We start from the raw sequence: 16,548 nt of genomic DNA on the forward strand, positions 1-16,548 counted from the left end.
CAGAGAAATATCTAGTTATCAGGAGAAGGAGAAGTGGAGGAGATGCAGGAACTGTGCTAAGTTAGTTTTCCCATTAGCTGTTGTGGGATGAGCCTAGGGTAGGGTTGCCAACTGGCTCCAGACATTCAGGACAGGTTGATCCAGTCCTGCTTTTACTCCCCATGCATGCAGGTACTTATAGTCTTGTTTTTCTTAGGGAATGCAATAGGGAAATCAGAATAAGTCCCAGCATGCAATGAGGTAAAACCAGGACTGGATCAACCTGTCCTGAAAATCTGGAACTAGTTGGCAACCCTAGCTAGGGGACAGGGGACAGGGGATAATGTCCTGTTTTGGTCTGTAGAAATAGTTGCTACCCTAGACAGTCTGCAGCGCAGAGTTAGGCCTAGACTAAGCCTCAGACCTGCGCTGAATCCCCAAGTCTCTTCCTCTTCCCTCTCCTTTTCCCTTCTAGCATGCTGACATCAGGCAGGCTAAGCCACATCTATTCTCTCATGAGTGAACAAAAATTTACTTTCAGGCCGATACAGAAAGAAATGCGGGAGAGCGGGTGGGCCCTAATTAGCATATAAAAATATGCTAATTAGGGCCCATGGTAAAAGGAGGCACTAGGGATACTAGCGCAGCCCTAGCACCTCCTTTTTGACAGGAGTGGCGGCTGTCAGCAGGTTTGACAGCCGATGGTCAATTTTGCCCGCGTCGGTTCTCGGACCCACTGACAGCCACGGGTTCGGAAACCGGATGCCGGCAAAATTGAGCGTCCGGTTTTCAACCCGCGAGCCGCGGGCTGATTTTAAATTTTTTTATTTTTAATTATTTTTTACTTTTGGGACCTCTGACTTAATATCGCCATGATATTAAGTCGGAGGGTGTACAGAAAAGCAGTTTTAACTTTTTACTGCTTTTCTGTACACTTTCCCGGTGCTGAAAGAAAAACGCCTGCCTTTGGGTAGGCGCTAATTTCTGAAAGTAAAATGTGCGGCTTGGCTGCACATTTTACTTACTGAATCGCGCGGGAATAACTAATAGGGCCATCAACATGCATTTGCATGTTGCGGGCCCTATTAGTTTCGGGGGGGGGGGTTGGGCACGCGTTTTCGACTGTACTGTATCGGCCTGTTTGTGATGGATTCCCAATGATCAAAGCCATTAGCCAATTAATGATTAACCCTGGGCAAAAAGCTGATACTCGGGTATCAAAAATTGTGTCAAAATTTGTTACATTGGTGGAAAAACCATTGGATCAGCTTCAGTGAATTTTCCCAGAAAATATAAACAAACGCAAACCAGGCTGAAAAGTGCCTGTTTCACATTTGACAGGAAATTGTATGTGCATCTGTATTCGAGAAAGAGTTTGCCAGTATCCAAATATAACATAACATGACCTCATCCCAGGCCAACCCTACAAGCTGATCTAGGCCTAGGTTTGCCCCATTGCATGCCTGGACTTGTAGTTCTGAATTTCTTAAGGACATTGATGGAAAAACGAAACATCAGACTCCAGGCATGCAGGGAAAGGGGAGGGGGAGGGTAAATGGAGGACTGGATCGGCCTGTCCAGTTGCCCTAGAGTGAGGTGGTAAACGTAAATAAAGCCTCTCATCAGATCCCATGGTGGAGTAGGACATTTCTTCCAGAGCCGTAATTCATTCCATCTTTCATTGTTGACCTTTCTGAGCTGACAGCTGCCCCTCCCAACTCCCTGTCCAGGGTAGGGATGTGCAGTCTCTTAAAGTAATACTGAAAACCACCAAGGGATGTTTGCTGTTTTGTTTCACGGCTTTTCCAATCCGAAATGACACAAACACAAATTTTCATTTCGTTCAAATGCAGAAACAACATTTTTTGTAAAATGTAAACAGAAAACAAAAGGAAACTTTTTTCCCCACACACATTCCTACTTCATGGCCTAGAGGCCCAACAGACAGAAGGAGGCTGAGTGGACAGGTTAGGGCTTCTCCCTTCGCCAAGCTGGCCGATGGGTGGCACTGTTGGCGGGAGTCTTCCAGCCAGAGCCCTGCCATGACAGCTGTCATGCATTTCTATATTTCATTTTACTTAGACAATTTCTCACTTGTCCCTATATATCTCAAAGTGAGTTACAACTAAAAATAGTTCAGTACAAATAGAATATTAAATGGAATACGGACCCCATAAACCCACCCATGTGAGAGAATAAAAAGACCGCAAGTTATCAGCCCATGAAGGCAGATCGGAGGGAAACAGTGGAAAGAAGAACAACAGGCGGCTGACCACAGCTACAGCAGCAAAATATATTGCAGCCTGTGACCGGGCCAGAAACATAAACAGAGCCTTGGAATTGTCCTGGTTGTTCCTCTTCTCTGAATTCTCCTCTTTTACCGCGCTACATATAAGTTTCATGCTAGTAAAGGCTCCAGAATCCAAATCTATTTGTGGAGCAAGATTGCCATCTCATGGCCACCCTACCCAATCCAGAATGCATGCAGCTTTCCAGATGGATGTCTTGGCAAATAACAGCTTCGCTTTTGCATTTTGTTGTTTTTATTTAGTTCCAATGGGTTGCCACATGTTTACACAATGCTGCAAACCAGTATTTGCATATGACAGAATTATACATAATAACACAGAATTTGACTCTAACACCATCCAGTTTGTCCAATTTTGCTTCCTGGACCTCAGTTCATCTCTGGCTTTCCCATCATTTCTTTGCAATTTTGTCTTTAGCCTGACAGTTTTTTCCTGCCCGATGTTTGGATCTCTAGCTCAGTCGGCTCCGTCATCTATTGGGCTACAGTGCCATGAGCCCGCATTCACAACTACCTAGGGCTTTACCCCTATTTCATATGTCCACACAATTCCACAACAGTCCTCAACTGGAGGCCACAAAGAGTGGCTCCTTACTGGCTATCGTGCACCCTAGGTCTGGCCACTAGGTGTCGCCACTGCAAACTGACAGATTCCCTCCTGGGATCTGTGAATTCTGCCTCGGCCCTATCTGGCTTAGGAGGAAGAAGATGTGACACACACCCGGCCCCAGGAACTGCATGGCGGCGCAAACTAAGCTACTGGGCCAGCCCCACTCCTTCACAATTCAGGATTCTCTGGGCTTATCCCAGGGAGAAACATTCAACTCTTTCTGTGAAGAGTCCGTCCCCCTAGGCATCTCACACTGGGCAACCCCTTGTTCCAGAGCAGTCTTCCCTCTGAAAAATGTTTCTGCATTCTTTATAATTTTGTGGCATTTGAATGCCTCTGTCATATCCCCGCCCCCCAATCTTTCCTCTCCTCAAGGGTCTACATATGTAGGTCCTTAAGTCTGCATTGTTTTTGTAGCCCTTTTTCTGGACTGCCTTTACACTATTTCATTTTGGAGGTGCAGACTCCTCATTTGGGCACAATAAGAACATAAGAACATGCCATACTGGGTCAGACCAAGGGTCCATCAAGCCCAGCATCCTGTTTCCAACAGTGGCCAATCCAGGCCATAAGAACCTGGCAAGTACCCAAAAACTAAGTCTATTCCATGTAACCATTGCTAATGGCAGTGGCTATTCTCTAAGTGAACTTAATAGCAGGTAATGGACTTCTCCTCCAAGAACTTATCCAATCCTTTTTTAAACACAGCTATACTAACTGCACTAACCACATCCTCTGGCAACAAATTCCAGAGTTTAATTGTGCGTTGAGTAAAAAAGAACTTTCTCCGATTAGTTTTAAATGTGCCCCATGCTAACTTCATGGAGTGCCCCCTAGTCTTTCTACTATCCGAAAGAGTAAATAACCGATTCACATCTACCCGTTCTAGACCTCTCATGATTTTAAACATCTCTATCATATCCCCCCTCAGTCGTCTCTTCTCCAAGCTGAAAAGTCCTAACCTCTTTAGTCTTTCCTCATAGGGGAGTTGTTCCATTCCCCTTATCATTTTGGTAGCCCTTCTCTGTACCTTCTCCATCGCAATTATATCTTTTTTGAGATGCGGCGACCAGAATTGTACACAGTATTCCAGGTGCGGTCTCACCATGGAGCGATACAGAGGCATTATGACATTTTCCGTTTTATTTACCATTCCCTTTCTAATAATTCCCAACATTCTGTTTGCTTTTTTGACTGCCGCAGCACACTGAACCGAAGATTTCAATGTGTTATCCACTATGACACCTAGATCTCTTTCTTGGGTTGTAGCACCTAATATGGAACCCAATCCTGCAGGTGAGATCTCACCAGTGATCTCAATAGAGGTATTATCATCTCTTTTTTTCTCCTAGAAATACCTCTCCAGTGCGTTGATGGATTTAGGATTTTTGCCCCCCCCCCCCCCCCCCCCCCCCCGTGGTGGTGGCAAACAGGGAGCAAATAGTTTAAGGCACAGCCCCACAGTTCCTGAGGCGACATTAGAAAATTCTGAAACAAATTGACAAACATTTCCATCTTTTATTTTACATTATAAAGACAAAGCAGTTTTCCAACCTTGCTTGTGTCTGCATAATTTATTTTACCCAAGGAGGAGACCTTGGGGAAGCAGAGAGAAGAAGGAGAGAGTGGAGAGGACCATAGATGGGGACAGGAGAGGACCAGGAATGGGCTGAGGAGAAGGTGAGAAAACAAGGGATGAGGGAGGGGAGGGCAAGAAAAGCAGGGTGGGGAGGATTAAAGACAGTGGGAAGAGATCAGGAATCTGGGACGGGGAAGAGGAGGGCGAGGGAGGCAATAGGAGAGGCTGGGGATGGGTTCCAGGATCTGGGGAGAAGGGAGAGGTAGGTAGGAAGGAAAGTTCCAGGATCATCTGGGGGACAGAATCCCAATACTAAGAGAGAGAGGATATGACTTGCAGTTGGGAGATTGGGAGGAGGCTAAGTATGCCTACCATGCTCTGGTTTCTGCTCCCCCATTCCCATCTCTCTCTCACACACACATAACCCTTGCCTCCTAGTCTCTCTCCTCTCATCCCCCAGCCCCTGTCATCACATCCCAATGATCCCCCCACTCAGGCTCGCCTAACCTCCCCAGAATGATCCCCCTTTCTTCTGTTTGCTTCAGGCTCACCCCTTCCACTCCTGTCCCTGAATGATAGGCAGAGAGGGGCTATATTAGCGAGCAGAGTAGCTCTTCTTTGCTCTGCTATGTCTGCTCCAGGCTCAACCCCTCCTTTCTTGTTCCCTGCCTGCTGCCTGGGAAGGGAGGGGCTGGATCAGGAAGCAAAGGTCTTCTCTCCTAAGTGAGATTCAAGTCTTCAGCCATCCTGCTGCCTCAAACGTTTTACCACCCTATTCACAGGCCTAGTGTGCCTATTGACAAATACAGGCCTGCACCTCTCCCTAAACAGTAGCTAATAAATGGTGCCCAATTGTTTCCAAAACATTCAATCCTTCAAACAAAGGAAATCAACCGTGGTTCTCTCTTAAACTAAAACAGATGAAACAGGAGCTACGTCACAAGGAGAATTTATGGCGTAAAACCCCCAATTCAGCTACCCTGTCAACGTACAAAGGCTTCCTACATCATTACAGGACTTCTATTCTACTAACAAAAAGGGAATTCTATGCCAATAAAATACATCATCTCCAGTATGATGCACAGGCCCTGTTCTCATACGTTTCTCAAATCACAAAATCAACCCCACCGCCTATTCCAGATGAACAAGCACTATCCAAGGCTAATGAACTAGCCTCATTTTTTCAACAGAAGATTCTGAATACGCTTGCCCTTCTACCTCCAAATACTAAACCTCTCACTTCAGACGAAAATCCTTACTCATTCTCGAGAGCCAAGCTCGACAGTTTCGAATCAACATCCACCAAAGAGATTGAATCCCTACTTAAAAGACAGAAACCTTCTAGCCATCCAGCAGATAACATCCCTTCGAGACTATTGCTTCTCATCCCAAACACTATCTCAGGACCTTTGACAAATATTATTAATTGCCTTCTAACTCTAGGAAGTTACCCTGACAGTTTAAAAACCGCAGCACTCAAACCCCTCCTTAAGAAGCACAATCTAGACCCCAATGAACCAGCCAACTTCAGACCCATCTCCAATCTCCCTTTTCTAGCTAAATTAACGGAGAAGCTGGTAAACTCCCGACTATCAGAGTACATAGAAGATCACAACATCTTATACCCTTCACAATATGGCTTCCGTAAAACACGCAGTACGGAAACACTCCTCATCTCACTTACAGACCATATCATTATGGGTCTAGACAAAGGCCATTCCTTTTTGTTAGTCTTGCTAGACATATCAGCGGCATTTGATACCGTCAACCACTCCATCCTCCTTGACCGCCTAGCAGACATCGGCATCTCAGGATCAGCCCACAGTTGGTTCAAATCCTTCCTTTGCAACAGAACTTTTAAAGTAAAAATTAATAATACAGAATCGCTCTTAACAAAATCCACCCTTGGTGTTCCACAAGGATCCTCCCTATCACCTACCCTTTTTAATATTTACCTTCTCCCCCTTTGCCAATTGCTAACTGATCTTAATTTAATCCATTATCTTTACGCAGATGACGTGCAAATTCTAATCCCCATTACAGAATCTATTTCAAAAGCGCTCTCCCACTGGAATAGCTGCCTTTTATCTATCACTAGCCTCCTCAATAGATTAAACCTTGTCCTAAATGCCTCAAAGACGGAGCTCCTCCTCATCTCTTCAAACGAGGAAAAGTTTGTTCCATTATTCTCTAACAACTCATTCTTCATCCATAAGCATGTGAGAGACTTGGGGGTTCTTCTGGATAATCGGCTAAACCTAAAGAAAATGGTTAACAACACTTCCAAAGACTGCTTTTATAGACTTCAAGTTCTAAAACGTCTGAAACCTCTACTATTTTTCCAAGATTTCAGAACAGTTCTCCAAGCGTTGCTATTTGCCAAGATAGACTACTGCAGTGCCCTTTTCCTTGGCCTCCCCAAATCTACTACCAAACCACTGCAGATGATTCAAAATGCTGCGGCGAGATTATTGACCAACACCAGCCGTGGAGATCACATTTCTCCCATCCTTAAATCTTTACATTGGCTACCAGTGAATTTTAGAATACTTTATAAATCAATCACCCTAATTCACAAATTCATTCATCATCAACTCCAACTCGACCTCGAAATCCCTTTCAAATTACACTCCTCCAACAGACCAATTAGAGATATTCTCCAAGGTACTCTGATTTTTCCCCCAACTAAAGCCACACGCCTTTCCTCGACCAAAGTCCGAGCGTTTTCAATAGCAGGACCTTCTATCTGGAATAACATTCCCTCAGGCCTCAGATTAGAACCCTGCCTCTTAACGTTCAGAAAAAAACTCAAAACGTGGCTATTTCATCAAGCCTTTGCTGACCCTCCAGACAATCTCTAGTCACCATTATTCTCTCCTGGACAAATTTATCCCCTCCCAGACGAATGGTTTGCTATCCTCTCGAAAGATGGACTTCCAGGTTAAAGCACCTTAAGCTTTAACCCACATCCTATACTATTATGTTACAATACTTCCTGCCTTTATTTTTTTTTCCAGCTATTTAGCTTCCAAGTTCTACACCCTGTTGAATGTAACTTTACCTTTTTCTCCTCTATTGTTAATCACTTTATTTATTGCTTCAGTTATCCTTGTTATATGTAAACCGATCCGATATGGTTATCACTATGAAGGTCAGTATAAAAAAGTGTTAAATAAATAAATAAATAAATAAATAAACACACTTATATTCTTCAGGTTCTTATAAACATTGTGAGCAATATAGAGAGCTTAAGTGTAGTAACGTAATTAAAAGTTCTTTTTTCCAATATTTGAGACTTTACTGTGGGTTTTATGCTTCTAGTTCCTCTGTCACCTCCTTGCTGAACTTATCAGGAAGCTAATTCAGGAGAACAGGGATGCCAGCTAGGTCCACCCCACCAAGGATCCACTCCAGTGTTGTAGGGAAAATATAACTCAGGTTATTTGCTCCTCAGGAGAGAGTAAAATGCTGTCCTTTTGATAGACACAAGCCTTTCAGTCTAGCTGATTCTACAAAAAACTAGGCCAAAGTTCTACTAGAGAGATCCTTAAACCCCCATATTTCCATTGTCTTTGTGTCAGGGTTCGAAAAATGAGGAAGTGATATATATATATATATATGATTTCACAAATGGCCTCATTTCCTTTTCTTTTTTGTTTTGTTGTATTTTCCACTGATATGAATGTTAATAAGTGCTCTTAGTGGTGTTTCTTAACATGTAAGAGTGTTGCTGGCGTGCACAGTTGACACCACATAATGGGGCCGATGCAATAAAATGCTCGCAAAAAAAAGTGCATCCATTACGGATCTACGTGTTTTGAATGCGTGCGCAATCTATCATCTTTGCCCTGGATGCAGTATTCAAATGAAACAGAAATGAAAAGCGCGCGAAAAAGGCGCGCATTTTTCAAAACAGAGCGTCCGTGGCACCACACGTTTTATTGCATTGAACGTCCATATAGCATCGTGGGTGAGATATGTGTACATGTGTATCTGTGAAAGGCTTCTGTCAACTATAAAACAGTAAAATTTCATTAAAAAAAACAATATTTTGAAATAGACTTTGTTCCCCCTAAGTGACATCAGCATGAGCTTCGCGATCCTGTCCGCAGGGTATATAAATCGCTGCTGCAAGGCAAACTTTCCTTTTGTGCTTAGTTCAAATTGGCCCTGGACTTGCTATAGACTGGGGTAAACTGGTGCCTTGAAATTGTGCAGATTCTCTATGGCAGGCGATCGACTTAACTTGCTTCAATTTCTTCATTTTCTAAAGGTAAGAGGTGGTTGCTTTCTGCTTACTTGTAGGTGTGCAGATTTGTTCCCTGTTTTTTAGATTATATTTTACCTTTTCGCGTCTGTGGGCAACGGACGCCTCTGGTCCTGGGGGAGCGATTGGTCCAACTCTTGGACGTCGCTCAGTAGAAGATGTCCACAGACCTGTTAAGGCCGCTGTAAATCACTTTAGCAATGCCCGCGTCTTGGACGCCGATTAAAGGCCCAGGTCTTGTGCGTCGGTACAAGGCCCGTTAAAGGCATTCAAGAATTGGTCGTCTGTGAACAGGCCTTTTTTGACAGACGCCCAATTCATGTTTGCCAACAAAGGAGTTGGGTTTGGGTGCCCGTTAAAGACCTCTTTTTTCCTGCTTCCAGGGGAGCCCTTGTAATTCCAGTGATAGCCAGTTATCCAAAGTGTCCAAGCTCTCTGGAAGGCCTGTGTCTTTGTCCTTCCTATGATAGTCTGTTTTTCTATCTGTCCATGCTCTCTGAGAGGCCTGTGTCTTTGTTCTTATGAATGCATGTTTTCCTGAGTGTCCAAGCTCTCTGAGAGGCCTGTGTCTTTGTTCTTATGATTGCATGTTTTCCTGAGTGTCCAAGTTCTCTGGGAGGCCTGTGTCTTTGTCCTTCCTATGATAGTCTGTTTTTTTAACTGTCCATCGGAGGCCTGTGTCTTTGTCCTTGGAATGATTGCTATGTGTGGTATATCACTAGGAATTGTTTGGAAAGATTCCTTGTTTTTTTCATGTAGCATGGTCTTTTTTTAAATCGCCCATAACAGGTATACAATACTTTTGTTCCCTGTCTCTGTTGTGATAGCAAGCAAGTGAAATGGAGAACAACGGCCACAATAGAAATGGCCCAGTGGATGAACAGCTGAATGGAGGAAAAAGATAGTTGCCTCAGGAGGAGAGACAGGCTGCTGCGCAGGAAGAGCAGGCCGGCCCAATGATCTCCAAAGTCCACCGAAACTTGCACACAATGTGCGCTTTTCCGATGCCGAGAAGGAGTAGCTGTGCCAGAGCATCTGTGACAACTACAGGGTGCTCTTCAGATCCAAGTCTTCCGCACTGGCTAAGAAACAAATTTGGGTGCGGATCGCACGAGAAGTCAGTCTCCAGGGCAGGGGCGGATTGACCTATCGGGGGATCGGGTATCCCCCGGTGGGCCGGTCTACCTGGTCACGTGGTCTCGACCGCGTGGCTCTTCTTCAGCCCAGCCTCAGCACCTTTCAGTCAGCCCTTGCCGGAGGCCAAGCCGGCAGGGGCCGAAGAAATACAAATCGAGGCCCGCGGGGGCCGAAGAAAAGAAGATCAGCCAGCACGGCCCGAAGAAATGAAGATGGGAACCTCCCAGCCAGGCCCCCGCCGGAGAAATTAAAATCGAGGCCGCCAGCGGCCGAAGAAAAGAAGATGGGTGCCTCCCAGCCAGCCTCAAGCGGGGGCTGTCTGTGCAGCGCCCATCTTCTTTTCTTCGGTCTCCGCTGGCTTTGATTTTAATTTCTTCGGCCTCCGCCGGAGACAGCCGGCCCCCGAAGGTCGGCGGGGGCCGAATAAATTAAAATCGAGGCCGGTGGCGGCGGCGGAGGCCGAAGCAAAGAAGATGGGCGCCTCCCATTCAGCCTCAAGCGGGGGCTGGCTGAGCAGCACCTATCTTCTTTTCTTCGGCCCCCGCCGGCCTCGATTTTAATTTATTCAGCCCCCGCCGACCTTCGGGAGCCGGCTGTCTCCGGCGGAGGCCGAAGAAATTAAAATCGAGGCCGGCGGGGGCCGAAGAAGTGAACACCAGTGCTGCTAACCGCCGGAGACCAGCTGTTCAACCTTGGATCGGAAGGGTGCTTCTGTGTATATGTGAGAAAGGAACGGTGTGTATGTGTATGTGAGAAAGGAATGGGGCTTCTGTGTGTGTGTGTATACGGTATGTATGTGAGAGAGGAATCTGTCAGTTTAAAAAAAACTTTTGTGCTGGTAGTGCAACTTTTGAAAAGTTGGATGAAAGATTAAAGTTAGAAAATGTATATTTTTAAATGACTAAGACTGGAATCTTCCCATTTAAAAGGGAAGTTGACTAAGGATGTCTTTCGGTTCCATATCTCCCACATGAATAATCATACGACTGATAGTTTGAAGAAAGACACTTGCTTTATTGCCTGGAAGCGTAAAACAAGAGAAGCTGTACGGTGTGGGTGGCTATCCCTTGGGAGGACAGAATCTGAAGGAAGGGTGTCATTTCGCCTTCTGATAGGAATGTGGTTTCCTTATTTAACGGTTGGGAGCATCACTTTCACTTTTAGTAAAAGTGAAAAATGCTGCAAGTCTGAAAGCAAGGTGCTTCTGTGAGTGTAATGTGTATGTGAAACAGGGAGGGTGCTTCTGTGTGTGTGCAAGAGAGATGGAGCATGTTTTTGGCTGGCTTGTGGCTTTGAGATAGAACATGTGTGTAATTGAGAGCTTGTGTGTAAGTGAAATAGAGAGAGCATGTGTGTGATTGAAAGCCTTTGTGTAAGTAAGAGAGAGCGAGAGCATTGTGTGATTGAGAGAGACTGGCCAGAGAGGTGACATGTGTATGTGTGAGACTGATCAGGGAGATGACTGGTATGTGTGTGCTTGTGTGTGTGTGTGTGAGTGTGAGTGAGAGTGAGAGAGACTGGTTGGGGAGATGATTGGTGTGTGAGAGACAGAAACTGGTCTTGAGGGTATGACTGGTGTGTGTGTGAGAGAGAGAGAGAAGAGATTGGTTGTGGTCCCTAAGGAAGAGGACCATGAGGACAGCTTCAGCAGCTACTGCTGCTTCTGGCGTCGCCTGCAAGGGAAAGGAGTAGGAGAACTGCTGGAGAGGGTAAGTAAAGGTGGCTTTTTAAGTTCATTTTTCTTGATTACCAATTTAATTATTGGGTAGTATGTGATGTGTCTGCTGTTTGAAATATTTTATTGATGTTTGGTAAAGGTTTCAAAATTTCCTTGAGTCTTTAATTATTGGATATTCTATTCATCAGCTGTTCTGAAATTATTTTATCAGTATGATTTTATAATTATGATTCATGATTTATATATCTTGATTTTATTGATTGTTTCATGAGGAATGGTGACATTTTTGTTTTTCATTGTTGCACTGTATAGAGTCTGGCATGATACGTTTTAAAGTTTAGTTTTTGTCTGCACATTTCTATTTATACTTTATGTGGCTTTATTCTGTATTTGGTGAGAGTTTGTGTTCTGCATGCAAAGACTGAGAGGAAGCATTCTTTTAGCATGTGGTTTCTCTGTAGGGATCTGTAGTAGCTTGGCCTGTTCTGTTTTCCTGATAGGAGGTGTATTGATATTTTAGATTCTGGTGTAATATTTGTAGTATTCTTTTTCATAGGTGGGGTTGTTATTCTTTGAGTTTTGGCAAATAGTACTGTGTTGATGCGGGAGGACCATGCTGAAATATAGGGGTGTGTACATATATATGTAAATTAAATATGTAAATTATATATATAAATTATTTTGTATATGTAATTGGGTACCCATGGGCCAGTATGGAGAAAAATCCCCCAGGCCACTATTTTCCCTCAATCCGCCCTGCTCCAGGGAGTCAAGACATGAGATGTGAAGCAGATTCAGCACCGCTGGCGTGACACCTGCAAGGAGATTAAAGAGAAGGCAGGGAAAATTGAGGCTTCATGAAACAGCACAGATGGTGGACCTGCTTGCACTGACATTGACTCCCCTGGAGGAGCTGATCGTGTGAACTCTGCACCCAGAGGTGGTGGATGGAGTGTCCACACCCGATAGATGCGACACAGGGCGAATAGAAGGTGTGTTTTTTTGAACTCACTACCATGTTTGCATTGATGTTTCTTTTTTGGGTGCTTGGGTGGTTAACACAGAATAACTAATTATTGACTGTCTTATCCTTTCCTGCATCTCCACCAACGAGATTCAGAATCTCCTTCCACACCAGAATTCATGTCCCTGGCCATTTCTGATGCGTACCCTCCCACTGAAAGCCAATTGGTTGAGGACAGCCAGCCCGAGGAACAGTGGACCCTTCACTTGCAGGAAGATATCCCGGAAACACAGTTGGTGGAGACTACAGGGGCCCCAGTAGAGCAGCAGGAGGAGGTGGTTGGCATGCCCATCATTTGCCTTGATGAGCTGGCCAACAGCTTAGTAACTGACCTGATTTCACAGCAGCAGGGTCACAACCATTGCCGAGGGGTGGCATGATGTCCACTCGGTTCTCCAGCAAATGCAGTGTGAGAACGCTACATTCATGAACACTACGACCTCCCTGGTGGGCCAACTGGTTACGGCTGTGCAAGACTTATCAAAAGCCTTCCAGTCACCGAACCAACAGTGACACTTTTTATTTCTTACTTTTTCCAATAAATTACAGTTTTGTTGTCTGTTACAGCTGAGTTTTGTGTGTCATTTACAGGCTGCAATGTCTCCCACTATACTAATGTTTTACAGCTGGCTATTTTTTACCTTCATATTATGTTTCGTTCAGTTAAGATTTTAAGTTTCCTCAAGCGTGAGAAGCCTGCGAAGGAAAACACAGGAGATAGTGGCACAACCGAACTAGGGGCCACTTTATAGTAGCAGATGGCCCCCTTTCCCATTATCACTTTCTCTTCTGTTTTCTTCCCTCTTCCCCCACCTCTAGACATCATTACCATCCTCATTCTCATGCCTTTCACCTGGTATCAACATCTTCCTCCCTTCCCAATCCCCACCCAACCCTGGCATGACCATTATCATCGTCCTCTCCCTCTCCATCGTATTTTGTCCCTGCACATTACCTTGAGCAATGGGACAGCACTGGAGGGTGGTACTGGTCGTAACAGTTGAAGATCCAACAGGACAAGCAATAAGTATTCAATCCTTTATAAAAAAAAAATATAAATATTTGCAATAATAAAAAAATACATCTCCCAAACAAAAGAAAAGGAGGAGGGTTGGGATGGAGGGCAGGGATTGTGTTGTGGTCCCCGGGGGATGAGGAGGAACGTCACTGGTGGGGCAGCAGGGGCCCGCTTGGCTGGGGCCTGGACAGGGCCACAAGCGATTGAGCTCCTGCCATAGCTGAGAGAAGCTCAATCATTTGCTGCTGGCCTTGTACCAGCTCTCCAGTTTGGCCCCCACATATTCCAGGAGCCCTTCCATTGTGTCCATGCTGAAGTCCAGCTGACCAAGCAGAGCGAGCACAGCATCCAAGCATGCCTCGAGTGAAGAAGGCCTTCCTTTCTCCCGAGGCACTTTCTCGGATGCTGCCTCTTCCTCCTGTGGATGGCGAGCCGCAAATGGAGCATCAAAGGAGGGATCCTCATCATCAACAACAATGACCTCCTCATCCCACAGGGATATGGGAGAGGGAATAGGGAGGGGCAACAGTGTTTCAAGCTCTGGTATTGCCGGCTGCAGTGGTGTTGGAGGTGGTGGTGGTGACAGGGGCGCAGCTCCTCCTGCTGGCAGAGGTGACATTGGTGGTAGCGCTTGTCCGCCTTCATCCTCCTCCTGCTCCTCACTGGCAGATGTGCTGGAGGTATGTGAAATAATAAATAACGAGGCGTTGGAGAAAGGGAGACCAAAGAGAGGGCTAGAGGGAGGTAGTGGTCAAGATGCGTCGATTTTACACAACAGGTAGAGACAAACCAATTTCTGTTTCCTATAGGCATGCCAATCTTTTTCACCTTATTTTAGCTACTCACAAAACCAAGTAAGATTTTTATGGAGCAATTCTTTCTCGTGAGCGGCATGATTACATCATGAAGGCGCCGCTCACGAGAAAGAATTTTAAAGAAAAACTATATGTGCTTTAGATTCTTGAAACTTCACATTGGATAAAGCAAATCCCCCCGAGGTCCCTGAAACAGGCAGACAACTGCCGAAACATGGCTGATGTCGGGCGGGCAGGCAGTCCTGACCCCATAGAAGCGGCAGGAATCAAGTCGGATCAACAAGAACCGATAAGTACCCATAATAAAGCGGGAATGCTTAGGGAAGATCGGGGCGCCTGCCAGGGAGAGGATATTAGATACTAAGCACATAAAATGAAACAAAAGAAAATTAAAAAGAATAAAGCATTTAAAGAATAAACACGGGAGCTATTCAAGGAGACAATCACATAGTGGTTATGTCGGATATAGCGACCGCACATCACCACATATCAGGGAGTTCCCTTGATGGCTAGGTGGAGCCGGCATGAGGATTCCGTGGGTGGTGAGGGCATGGCTGAATAAGACGCTGCCTGCAGGGTCTATGGATGGCTCTGAGCTTACCTGAAAACATAATAACATAAGGAACATTGTTGTGGGTTTGACATGTTTGTGGACCCTTGGTTGCTGTATTGATGACTCCTCCCACGGGAAGGAGCCCCGTGGGGAAAATACAGCAATAGGCTGCCTCTACAGTAAAGACCACAGAGAGAATTATACTGCTGTATAAGTGAGTGTAAGGCCCCGGGGAGCGTGTACCTAGTATCCTGATGAGCTGGGAAACCTGGAGAGTAGACAGGAGCGAAGCAAGGCCCCCGAGGAGAGGGTGCCTTGAGCGTCCTTGCTGGAACAGCATAACCCCGGAGGGTAGGTAGGAGCAGATAAGGCCACCGAGGAGTGGGTACCTAGAATGCCCTGGTGTAGCCAGCGTAACTCCAGAGGGTTTGTAGGAGCGAAAACTCAGAGCGGACGTCTCTGAAGGAAGTCGAAATTAGCTAGAGCGGAATCCTTGCTAACTCATAGCTGGATTGGAGATCGAAGGCTAAGTAGCCGGAGGTAGTGACATCATGTGGTGGGGACGCCCCCGAGGTTCCCGCCATGACGTATTCAAAAGAGAGGGCAGCGCGCATGCCCTAAGTGTCCTCAGTGTAAGAATGGCGAACGCAATCACCCATGCCGGTCCGGGGATGCCGGAGAGGTCGGCGAGGAGAGGCGGAGGCAGCCATCTTGCCCAGAGGAGAGGAAAGAGAAAGAAAAGAGGTGAGATAGAGAGGTTGTAGCCGTCTGCGACCGACGGGTGCAACAAACATAAGAAATGCCATACTGGGTCAGACAGAGGATACATCAGATTTTTTTTTTTTAAATCTGTTAGATCAACTGCCCCAACCACATCCTCAGACTATCACATTTGTGGGGTGGGTGGGATTCAAAAATACATGTTTTTAAATAAACACAAGACTTAAGGGTTCATAAAAGGCCCTTGTTAATTAAGGTTGCCCAAAACCTGAGCCTTTCACAGATGACCTGGACTTTGGCGTCCATTGTTCTAGTTATGGCAGTTCAGCAAGGTCTCATTTTGACTATGCTATGGACGCCAAAGTCCAGGGCATCTCGCAATGGGCCAGGAATTGGATGTCCAAGCAACAAATTTTAAGGATGTAAAGGATTTAAGTCATTTCCTAACCTGTGTCTGCGCCGCGGCATGGTCCTCTGGTCGTCTTTCGTTGACAGGATTATTTGCAATCGCCCTCCCTCGTGTGGCTGCCCTAATTCTTGCTTGCAAACGCAAGAAGAAAGTCAGCATGACAAAGAAGTAAAGAGTTTCCATGATTGAAAAGGAAGCCTTCATGAACATCCAGCTACCACTAGCTCCAGCACAATAACACCAGAGTAAGGCAGGGGCAACATTTCTAACGTAAAAAAACTTGCTCCGGACGCATGAAATGTTGGCACGCTTTACTGGATCGGGTAGTAATGATTGCACATTTAAATAGGATTAGCATGCCATCATGTTAGGCTCACGGTTCATGGCTGCGGTTCGTCCCGGCCGCCCTTACCGGCTCCCCAACACGCCGACTCTCTCCGACGCGGCCCAC

This window comes from Rhinatrema bivittatum, chromosome 7 (genome assembly GCF_901001135.1).
Source record: "Rhinatrema bivittatum chromosome 7, aRhiBiv1.1, whole genome shotgun sequence".
NCBI classification, from domain to species: Eukaryota; Metazoa; Chordata; class Amphibia; order Gymnophiona; family Rhinatrematidae; genus Rhinatrema; species Rhinatrema bivittatum.